The sequence below is a fragment of the Pygoscelis adeliae genome, unplaced genomic scaffold (assembly GCF_000699105.1).
Source record: "Pygoscelis adeliae isolate BGI_AS28 unplaced genomic scaffold, ASM69910v1 Scaffold87, whole genome shotgun sequence".
NCBI lineage: Eukaryota > Metazoa > Chordata > Aves > Sphenisciformes > Spheniscidae > Pygoscelis > Pygoscelis adeliae.
The window spans coordinates 1,328,446-1,340,680 of NW_008825098.1; the positions used below are offsets into that span (position 1 = coordinate 1,328,446).

At 36.5% G+C, this 12,235-nt stretch overlaps 1 protein-coding gene across 1 annotated transcript in view; it reads left to right on the forward strand.

The window, feature by feature from the left end:
* RAP1GDS1 (RAP1, GTP-GDP dissociation stimulator 1) overlaps nucleotides 1-12,235 on the forward strand; it is a 135,081-nt gene that overhangs the window by 47,004 nt on the left and 75,842 nt on the right. The gene's annotated exons all lie outside the window — the stretch shown is intronic.

The window sequence follows — 12,235 nt, forward strand, 5'->3', positions numbered from 1 at the left end:
TGACTCCTTTCAGTTTCTGTCAATATGACTCTCTACTTAGTCCGAGAGATGGTTATTAAGCAGTGAAAGCAAAGCACTCCTCCACTTTGCAGCACACTCAGATCCTGCTCATGGGGGAAACAAATGACTTGCAATTTAATGTAACAAGTGGCATTTTGCAGAAATCTTGTGTCTTTTAAAAATATATTTCTTTTTGAAAAAAAAAAAAAAATCTTGGTTGCCTTTTTTATTGAGCTTCCTACAAATACATGTCTTGGGAGCATTTCACTTGTTTTTGGGATGTTGTCCAAACACAGCTGATTCCAGAATGGGGGATTAATAGTTTAATTAAGAGTCATGAGATTTAAGACATAAGTAGCCTTTTCTTTTGGAGATTTTTTTCCCCTGATTTGCACTGTCAGGTTTTTTCTCTCCAAAAACATATTTTCAGTGGATACATATTGCATCTTCTCACTCATCCAAATGTTCATTGTAGTGGTTTGAAGTAATACTTGAGGCCTGTAACATTTGGATTATGATTTACCCAGCTGTGCATGCGTACTGTAATGTGCTGCCTCAGAACATCAGTACCATGTTTACTGCACTGTCACTGTTGTATAATTTTTATTAAATAAAGCTCTTAAATGCTGTGCAGAGGTTAATGATCACTTATAACTGCAGCAGTCATGCAGAATACTAGTAGGTTTTGTGGAAATCTTTCTTTAAAATAGGGTTATATTAAGCATTTTGTGCACCATTTTAATTTTGCCATCTGATTATGCAGTTTTATGTCAGTCTTATATGAAAACTCAGTTGAATCCTTTTCCTCTAGAGAGCATCTGAGCTGATCCTATTGCTGCAGTGTTTTTACTGATGCTCTACATCCTATGCATTCTTAAGTGAGAACAAATAACTGCATTAATAGGTAAATATTTATCACTAGAGGGATTAACCACAGATGTCTACTAATCTTAGTAACACCAGGTTTAAGACAGTACATGATACCTTTAAAAACAAACCTAGAGTACATTTTGGCCCTAAAAGCTTATAGACAAATGATACTGACAACCCAGTCTTCAATTTAGAATATGTGGGCACCACAATCTGCCTACAAAGTGCATATTGTTGATTTGGGGCCACCTTAGTAATTTGTGCTAAACTGCTAAATTGAAGGACTAGTGGCATCAGACAATCTCACCAGCCAAGAAGCAGTGCTTTCCAGGATTGACTTAATTTCCTTTGTATCCTTCATTGACATTAGAGAATATTAAAAGCCTTTTTCTCCAAGGCATGAGGAGACTGTCACACTTCTATCAGTCCTTCTGTGGTTAAAGGAAATTTTTGAATTACAGGTTTTAACAATTGTGTTTTCAGGAGGAAAGGCATATTCTTACATAATAGTCTTTCCCTCCTTCCTTGGGACAAAAATGTTTTGCCAAGAGTAACTTTAGTAGGAGAATACAGGCAAACAAGTACTTACCACCATATGAATTTTTAATTATAAGACGTTTGTAAATAAAGGGGTTTAGAGTCACTTGTTAGATTTGCAGCCAATCTCTTTCTAACAAACTTTTACTGAAAACCAAACAATAGCACAAATGGCAGGTCACTTCCATTATGAACTTGTTTGCACACACTCATCAAATTCAAACAGTGTATTTTCAGGGCTGAAAGCTTTCATGCATAGTTTGTAATTATCATGTAGCTTGTAATTAGAAGTAGTGATTTTTTTTTGTAATTTGGGGGAAAATTAAATAAAAACAAATTAAAAGCAAATTTTGAAAGTTCTCTGGAGAAGAGCATAAACCACTGTTAAGACTTCAAATCTAAGGAATATGTGCCCTTTGGGAAATCATTGTGAAGTCCCCCAGTCTGACAAGATGCAGAGGCTGCAACTCTCAACCTTCTGCTGGGATAGAAAATTGGGGGAAAACTGCATGCTTCCATAAAAAGATAAGTGCAGGGACAAGTATACTAGATCAGCTGGTTTAGGATGTGTCTTGCTGTCAAGAAAGAAAATTGAACTTGCATGAGTGTTGTTGCATAACAGAATGTCTTATGTCTTTTTAATTAGGAACAGCTAAGCTAATTTCAATTATGACAATCTTTTTCATTTGTTTTTAAGCTTTATTTTACCAGTGATAGATGTGTTATTTTATATTTATATCTCTATATAAAATGTAAAAGAATAGAATACAATGTGACCTTTATAATTATATGAGCGTAAATATTTACTCTCCTTGCTGAGGTTTCGTTGAAGTGCGTTGTGTGAGCTCTCAGTCTTTCAATGTCTAGTGTTACGTTCTGTGTCAGGCATCAGAGGTTTCTCACAGCGCTAACATGCTAAGGGAACTCTATCAGCACAGGACACCATGGCAGCAACTGCCATGGCGAAACTCAAGTCAATAGCTGGACCAGGAGAAAATGGGTTGCTAACAGTGCTCTGATCAGCCTTGAATTTAGAACTAGCTGCTTGAAGATCCAGTAAACAAAATTTCTTAGCTTGGAAAAGGACTGGGAAATTCAAGTCTCCGTATTTTAAGAGTTTTTAAAGGGCTTACCACTCAGAAAGGTGCTCAAGGTCCAGACTTCCTTCTAGAATGGTATGCATTTGCAGGCAGGTACAGCAATTTGTATCCCATAATCACATGCAAAAAGGCAGTAGCCAAACAAAGAAAAATTATTAACTGATAAAAATTTAAGATTTCAGACCAGAAGTACAAAAGCAGATTACATAAATTGTTAATTTTCAATTACAACTTCATTTAATCTGCCAAGATACCTTTAAAAATGTAGCACTAAGTGAGTAATAATAGAACATGTGGAAACATCATTATGTTCTGTTAATAGATCTTTTATAGCCTTTCCTTAAAGCTTCACAGCTTTTCCTAGATTAGTCACTGTTTTTCCACTGCTTAGGCCTATTTTATTTTCTGTAGTAGATTGCTCTTTGGGTCCTAATCATATATGTTATGGCTTTGAATATTGGAGTAGCTAGTTTTAATTAAGTCCACAGCCAAGAGTTGAAAGAGAATGTCAAAGCAAAGATCTTTCTATTCAAATCCTTTCCAAAACTCCATTTTGTTGAATTGCCCACAAATTAATCAAAACAACAATAAAAACAGTCTATATTTTTACAGTTTTATTCCCTTCAGCATCTCATTACATGTTAGGACCTCCAAGTGTTTATGGAAGACTACTTACAAAAATACTCCAGTAAGAATGAAGAAGTTACTCGCAGATAAGCAGTGGCAGAATCAGGCCCTTATCTATCTTCTGAGTGCTTATCCTACAGAGATTTAAGATCTAAATGAATCCTATTAATTTACAGATTTTATACTTGATTCACTTAAAAGGTGTTGAAGGATAGGAATGAGGAGGGAGTGTTGCTAAACCACTTCTTATACCTGAAATAGCATTTCTGTCTCACTGTGTATTTCTCACATCCCAGACAATTGGTCCTCTGGCTGAGACTCTGGTGGAGCATTCAGTATTGTTTTACCTGTCTCTTTTAACTCAGTATAGTGCAGAAGTGCATCTCCTAGATTACCTCTGCCAGTCTTGCAATGTTGTGAGTCCTCCCTGATAATTTGGCTGTTACTGTGATTATTTTAGTAGCTGTTTTGCTTTGAAGGCTATAGACCAAGCCAAGCAATTCAGTGCTATATGTTTATGATGTATACAACCTTATCAGGTAGACTCATAGCATCACACAAAAAATTAAGTTGGTAGGGACATCAGAAGTCACCTAAGACAGCTTCCTGTGCCAAGCTGGGCTGAGTTTGAAGCTAGATTTTTTTAATTGGGGGTGGGTTTTTTTGGCAAATTAATTTTGGTTTTCCAAGGCAAATTTGAATATAAATTACAGTGTGGAATTTATTTTTCTCTATTAAATACAGTGACTAGAGAAGAAATCTGTAACTGATTCTGGCACTAAAAGATATGTACTTAATATATACTGAATGTAGTACCCATCTGTTGCTGAAATCTCTCTCGTTGCTCAGAGTGGTTCTTGAGATTTGTTTCCCCTGTGAAGATTTTTGTCACTGAACATTTCTTTAACTTGCTGTCTACTGTGACTTTAACTCCCTGTACCTACTCCCATTCCATTGGCCCTGCACAGGCTGAGCAGATTCTTACTAGGTTTGCAGTTTTAGAACAACTGTGCACCAGGTTTTCACTTTCACTTTGTATTTGCCTAATAAGGAACTTGGAGCAGCAGTAGATTGAACAATCCTAAATGTTAGAAAAAGTATATAAACCCAAGCAACAACCCAAAGCAAAACCTCAGCAGTTTACTTTCAAGGTTAGTTTCAAGTTTACATGCAAGTAAACTTGTTAGAACCTAGCCATCTGTACACTATTAGGTGCATATTTGACAAGAAAAAAAAGGTAAACAAAAAAGCTGTCAAATGGCTCTTGAATATTCAAACGGCTCAAAGGCTCTTTGTGTGGTAATGTTGGCACAGCTCCTAAGTGACCAGATGGAATTTTATTAACACTCAACAGGACAAGGGCTGAGAGTTTGTTTCTTAACTTACTATATTTGAAACACTTGTAGAGAATGTGTCAGAAAGCTTGATATTTTTTCCTACTACACAAAATTACACATGTACCTTCCCTTAATGCAAAGATGTTGACTGCTTCAGACGTTGCCATTTCTGTAAGGTGGGTAACAAAAGATATACGAGGTGTATGGTAATTTAAATACCACAACTTTTTAGTGATTTTAAAAAGGTGTTTTTATATACACAATTAGTGGTCATATTAAAAGTAGAATTTAGAAACAGGCTTTTCAATAAACAGACTTAAAGAATGTATTTTTATTAGAGAGAACAAAAAATATCTAAGTATTAAAATAACCTTGATTTCTGACATCAATAACCACTGACAGTAGTGATGTCAGATTTCCATTTAAGGACTCTGGTAAACCTACAAAACCATGTGAATTTACGTGAATCCTCCTTTTCTAGCATCATCATGGGTTTATTGTCAGTAAGAAATACTTGAAAACTGAAAATCTCCATTGTCTCTGGTAAAGCGCAGGATGACCTTCAAACCAGACAACTTAAGAAGCAAAGAAGCAAAATCTGTAACACACTGTGGACTCATTGTTTGCCCTCTGCCTTTTAAGTGCTTCCTTTCCATATTCAAGGTTTTCAGGGAACTCATGATAGCTAGAAACCTGCTGTGTTCCAGATTAGTATTTCATAACATCTGACTTACCTGAGGCTTCACGAAGAACACTGATGTGACATACAATTAGAGTTAATAGTACTAATTTTGAGCCTGGGTATCTTATTCAGGCAAAATTCTCACTGTTGCTGGTGAAAGATGAGCCTGAGGGCTTTGTACAGAATCAGATCCCATATTTGTTCAATAACTCAAACTGGTAGCATAAGTATAGTTATGACAGATACTGTACTGTGGACTTACATTGTATAATTTATATGTACTTACTTGCATAGTGTAGGCCAAAGACCAGATCCAGAGCTTGTTGAAGTCATGGAGGGTTTTTCTCAGCTTCTTCTTCAGTACTGTTGCCAGTCCTGGAACTTTGTATCCGCAAACTATACAATACAATCCTTGTATTGCCTGATTTTCATTCATTCATTTGTTCGTTCGTTCGTTCATTTATTTATTTATTTATATTAAAGCCCCAGTTTACACCTTTCATGTAGGAGAAGTTGATAGGCCCAGTATCATTACAAGAGGAAAAAGTAATTTTAACTTGTTCATTGAAAAAGCTAACAGTAGATTAACCTTATTATAGAATCAGAGAATAGTTTGAGTTGGAAGGGACCTTTAAAGGTCATCTAGTCCAACCCCCCTGCCGTGGGCAGGGACATCTTCAACCAGATGAGGTTGCTCAGAGCCCCGTCCAACCTGACCTTGAATGTTTCCAGGGATGGGGCATCCACCACCTCTCTGGGCAACCTGTGCCAGTGCTTCACCACCCTCAGCATAAAAAATTTCTTCCTTATATCTAGTCTAATTCTACCCCCCTTTAGTTTAAAGCCATTCCCCCTTGTCCTGTCGCAACAGGCCCTGCTAAAAAGTTTGTCCCCATCTTTCTTATAGGCCCCCTTTAAGTACTGAAAGGCTGCAATAAGGTCTCCCCGCAGCCTTCTCTTCTCCAGGCTGAATAACTCTAATTCTCTCAGCCTTTCTTCACAGGAGAGGTGTTCCATCCCCCTGATCATTTTTGTGGCCCTCTTCTGGACCCGCTCCAACAGGTCCGTGTCTTTCTTATGCTGAGGGCTCCAGAGCTGGACGCAGTACTCCAGGTGGGGTCTCACCAGAGCAGAGTAGAGGGGCAGAATCACCTCCCTTGACCAATATATAGATTAGGAATGTATACTTCAAAGCTAAGTCACTGTCCTGCATTATAGCATCCTGCAAATGTCCATTCAGACTAATTTCTGGTATTACATATGTGTTACTTTGTTGCTTAACAAGCCATATTTTGTACACAACTTAGAAGAAGTATAGAGAATTGGGAGCCCCATTAAATTATGCAAGGAAAAAAAAAATCGGTGTTTGTTCTAATATTATAATATATGTATTAAATCAATGTTTGTTCTAATATAGCAAGGGAAATAATGTAAAGGAAAATTCAAAAACATTTTAGGAAAGTGTTTTCCTCTTCCTTGTTTGTGTAATGTCTAGATTAGCATTTGCCATCTGTAGTCAGTTAACTTGAATCACATTAGGATCGAGACTTTTAGAGTAGGTACGGTCAGAAAGGGTTATACGCAGTAGCATAGGTAAAGATCATCCCAAAGAAAAGATCAAGCTGAGAGAGCTAACAGTTTTAAATGTGCTGTTTCTAGACTGTACTATTTCTGTAGATGAATTTTCTTCTGTTTGTTTTCTGTCACCTGTTTTCTGTTCTTGTTATCTTGACTTGACAAAGTCTCTCTTGCTTGCTAGATTAAAAATGCTTCAGGGCAGAAAACATCTGGAGGGGCAGAAGAGGAAGGGAAAAGAAGGAGGACAAAAGAACATAATTAAACAGCAAACAGGAATGGAAAGAAGAGCCAGTAAAGAGATGCAAGCCCTGTTAGTTGTGTGTGTGTGTGTGCATACATGCACACAAAAGCTTTTCTTTTCCATACTCCTGCTTTTTATGGTTGTCTATTTATATGTAATATTTCATTGTAGGGAATGATAGCATTGATTGTTATTAAGGTTACCCCTTTATTTGCAAGATCCTGTTTCAGTCATTTATTGACTCTTCAGGAGGAGCTATATTCTATGCCAAGTGTCTGCTTTAGGCTGTCCATTTTCATTTGCTTGGTGAGTTTTTGTTTTAGCATTAGCAAGAAACAAGTTTGGACTATTATCTGAAGTATCAGAAGTCATTTAAGAGACTATTTTGGTCCTGTGGTTTTGTGCATAGGGTGAGCAGTAATCCAGGATAATCTGATGACAGAGACCTTCTGTTGCTTCAAGGACCCTACCTCTTATGTTGCAGTACTTGGAAGCCATATCATAAATTAAGGAGGGGTGGGCATGTATAGAGAGGAATTGGTCTAACAGTTAATAGTTGAATGTTCCCACAAAGAACTGGATCCTCCTGTCCCCCATGGCATACAATTCCTGTGGGAAAATATGTTAGGCAATTTTTTAAACCAAGTATATCCCTGGTAATCTCTTATCATACCTCATGCTTTCTTGATACCTACCCGTGATGTGTTGTGGTCTGCACTCAGAAGTGCTGAGGATAATTCATATCTGCATCCGAAGACTCCAAAGGAACCCAGAATGTGCAGTAACTCGGGAACCTGAAAATCAGGAGCTGTCTCATGTTGGAAAGCCCAAATTACCACACATACTTTGAACCTTAAATTTTCCGTGTTTCAGTTCTCCCATTCACTCATATAGTATATTGATTCCATCTTACCTTATAAATACCCTGTGAAAACAAGCACATTAATATCTTTGAAACTTTATAATTGCCAATAAGAAAGGAAGTAATCCTTCAGAACAGGATTTTTTAGTAGAATCTGGTAAATAAGACTAGAACCGCGTGCCAGGGAGGATAAGAGAAGACATTAAGTAGCTGTTCTTTGACAGAACATTTGTCCTGAAAGAGGTGGGGGTCCCTTGGAAAAAACAGTATTCATCATGTGTACATCTTGACTTGCACTGTATTGTATGGTAGATATTTTACAGGGTCGACTATATGTGGGTTGATCGAATTCTGGAACTTTCTGTGGTTTTAGTACTTGACTATGCAACCTGATATCACTAGCAATTTTTTCTTTGCAGTAGTGTATATATATACTATATGTGTTTGTATGTGTATACACACCTACCTCTAAGATACAGGAATTATGGAGATCTTATAACATGGAATACATGCAACTTTTACACAGATACGTATTTTACTTATTTGGGGGATTACATTAGTAATAGTATTTGTTTAAATCTAACCAACTTAAGGAAACCCTGACAAGTATAACTGTGGGAAAAAAACAAACAATGAAACTTGAAAATTATGAATAATGAGCAAAACAAAGAAAATCATTGAGATTGGCTTAAAAAGTCATTATTTTGTAAAGGATAAGCCTTTGGGTTGTTTCTGTTTACTCTTGTAATATCTAGTTTATATTTTCAAGTTGTTTTTCTTCTAAACATGAGGGCTAAAAAAATGTATATTGAGAAATGAAACCTGATATTCTCAGGTATTTGCAACTCACTGAGAGTAATGCCTTTAGAGAAATGCCAGCTAATACATGATAATATTGTGATAATTGACGACCTGGGAATTGCATAATTTTAACTGTTCTTGGGAGCTGGTGTGGGAGGCCACCAAACCAAACAATTCATTTCCATAGTTTCAGCTAAGAAGTCAGAATCTAGTTGACAACAGAAAGAGGCTGCTGTCTTTTGTGAACAGAGTGCTGTAGCTACATACAGTGGCCAGCTGGTTGGCTCTTTCATAAAGCCCGTTCATTGCAGCCTGTAGTAGCTTAAATCCTGGAAGAAACCTACTTACTTCTTGGTGGCCACTCTCTTGTCCTTCAGCAGGGGTTGATAGGGACACCAGCAGTACTGAAAGAAAGGATACCTGCAGCCTAAGCGTCAGCTCCCAAGCATTCTTCACGAGCTGTCACATATTATATTGCCGCAGATCAGACCTATGGGAGGCAGGAGGAAGAAGGAGTAACACCCATCACACCCACAAGCAGAGGTGCACAATGGTGCACTTACAGAACGTGATTTCAAATCTTTGTGTGTTTCCCTTCTTTTTCTAAACAACGCGTTCAGTGCATTTGTCTAGAGACAGCAGTGCCCTGACCTTAGTGCTTCTACACAGCTTGGCTAGTAGCATAGGTTTTGACACAATCTGTCAATGTGAGAACATTTTATCTGTTAAATAACATCGTGGTTTTGTTAGCCAGTTACACAGAGTAGGAAAAATCCATATACACCGTGATACACAGATATTTGTCTCCTGCATTAGCTATATTCTCAGGATATAAAAAAGTTGAGCCTTACCAGGACTCGCTATTTGAAGGCTTAGGTTGTGATATACATTTTATAATTTTCTTTTGTTTTTGACATACATCTATGCCTGAGCTGTTATTTCTATTGATTATGTGATCCCCTCACCAAGGAGATGAGTTGGTACTTTTTTCATGTAAATATAGTAGGAAGGTTAGGAAGATTGGAACTTCTGCTCTATATTACCTGTACAGATTTCCTTGGAAGATGTTTAGAGACTCCACGTAACTTAAGTGGGCAGATAAGAACTGTGCAAACTCCCAAGATGCTAAAGTTAGGCTTTTGACTGTCTTGCAGCTTTTCTTTCTGTGTTATTGCTGGCAGTAGCTAAAGCGTCAAAGGACATTTCTGTTTTGTAAGGACACAGGACAGGTGCCCTGCCCTGTCTTAGCCTTTTTCCCATATGGGAAAATTGCTGCAGTGAACTTTGATTTTCCTCTATATTCAAAATTCTGATGCTGCTTTCCAGAAATGCAAGTACCCTGAATAGTAATCTGGAGAGAGAAATCACTTAAAGATTGTCTTGAAAAAAGCTTTCTAAAAAGTAAGGGAAAAGGGCAAGTAGGGTGACTCTGAAGAAATTAACTGTGATATGCATGAATTTATGAAATTAATATATTTACAAAAAAAGTAATATGAACATGTGAGAATTAAACCAGAGGACACAGAGGAAATTTATGTATTACTTAGGGTAGAGACAATAAGACATTTTTCTTCCATTCAGCACCCAAACCATTTTTCTCTGAAATTTGACTAATCTTGATACAATACATCACTTAGGATAATAAAGAAGGTAAAATGCCTGTTTTATCAGTTTTATAACGGAGCATTGAATAAAGCCACTAAAGTGGATTCAGTTTTGATTGCAGACAACGTTGTGTTTCTTGCTCACTAAGAACCCAGTGAGAATTTAAAAAGCTTTTGTCTATCAGAAGTCCCAATTAGTATTTTCTGTTATGCTCTGCATGTCTCCTGGGTTTTCGTAACATGGCTCAGCGAAGATCAGGCATCTGGAGAAAATAAACTATATGAAAATAAAATGTGAAGTTATCTGTCAATTAAATGTAATTCTTTACAAATTGGTAGCCATCTTGTACATGATTTTGTCTACTACTCCTAGTAATAGAGTACCAGAAAAGATCTTTCCATAAAATGAGAACCATATGGCTTCTTTAGTTGAAATAATTACTTTTTCTATCATTAGCTGATTTTTAAATGAAATTCATCCAGTACAGATTTTCTTTATCAGACAATATATTTCTTTTTTACTTATGAAAAAATCTATTTCATCCTTCTTTTAGGACCTGTTTTAAGCAAGACCTTGTAGGGCTTTTTGTAAATCAGTAGAAGTTGCTACGTTGATTTTGTTGAATTTTGATCAGTTTCTTTGGACCTTAAGATAATTCCAAATCTTCAGTGTTTAATTATGAAATATAAAGATACCTAAATCTGTACCACATTTTCCTAGGAAAGGAACAAATATCTTCCAAGATTCTGCAAAATCTTCTGAAATGTCATTCTTATCGTCTAGCCTTTGCAACTCGGGATTTAAGTAATAGAGAAAGGATCATTAGCATGCAGAAACCAGTTACAGTAGCTACAGATCAATATACCTTGCAATAGTGTAAATATGTTTGTATTAATATCTGTTGTTTATCTGTGACTACAGTAAAAAGAATACACAAAATTATTTTCAAAGATCTCCAATTTCCCCCAAGGCAAAAAAAAACAAAACAGAAAACAAGAAAAAAATCATTTTAGCTAATCTCTGTTTCTGGTTATCTATAGGGTTGATCCTTTTAATTCTACTTACGGACATGTTATTGAGGGAGTTCAGAAGTAGTTTAAAAAAAAAAAAAAAAAAAAAACCACCACCAAACCACACCACTCTTTTTGCTTAAAATTAACCAGAATTCTACAGTAAAAAGAAAATTTTGCATTCGCAAGAGAGTCCAAGTGAACTGTATGCCTGCTGATGCTGCTTTGTTTAGATTTCTATCCTGATTTTAAATACAAACTAAGTAGTTGTTAGCATGTATAGACTGACCTGATAATTACCAAAAATAATTAGGTAGCTTACTGCTCAGGTGGCAATGAGTCATAGTGTGTCAGTATTTTCAGGTAATAAAAATGAAGCTCCATGAGAGATCAAGGTGTCAGAAGAACAGATGCTGAAGCAAATGGATAAATGAAAGAGTAACAAGTCTCTGAGACCAGATGGTATATATCTAAGATTCAGAAAGTGTTTAAGAATGAAGCAGCTGAACTGTTGACAAAAATAGGCACTCTCATTAAAATTAGTTACTATACTAGAAAAGTAGAGCAAATGTACCTAAGTTAAAAGCAGGTTGCAGCAGGAGCCCTGCAGTTAATCGTCTATCAGTATTTCCCTAGAACTAGAAAAATCAGCTGGAAAAAAAAAGTGAACCCACCTCAATGAACATGATAGGACAGAAACAAACAAGCAGGATTTCTGTTTAAAAAAAAAAAAAAAAGTTCCTCCCTGGTTAAGATGACTGTGTTGTGGTTTAACTGGCAGGCAGCTAAACACCACACAGCTGTTCGCTTACTCCCCCTGCCCCGGTGGGATGGGGGAGAGAATCAGAAAAAAAAAAAAAAAAAAAAAAAAAAAAAAAAAGATAAAGACAGTTTAATAGGAAAGGAAGGGAAAATAATAATAATAAAAGAATATACAAAATAAGTGATGCACAATACAATTGCTCACCACCTGCCAACCGATGCC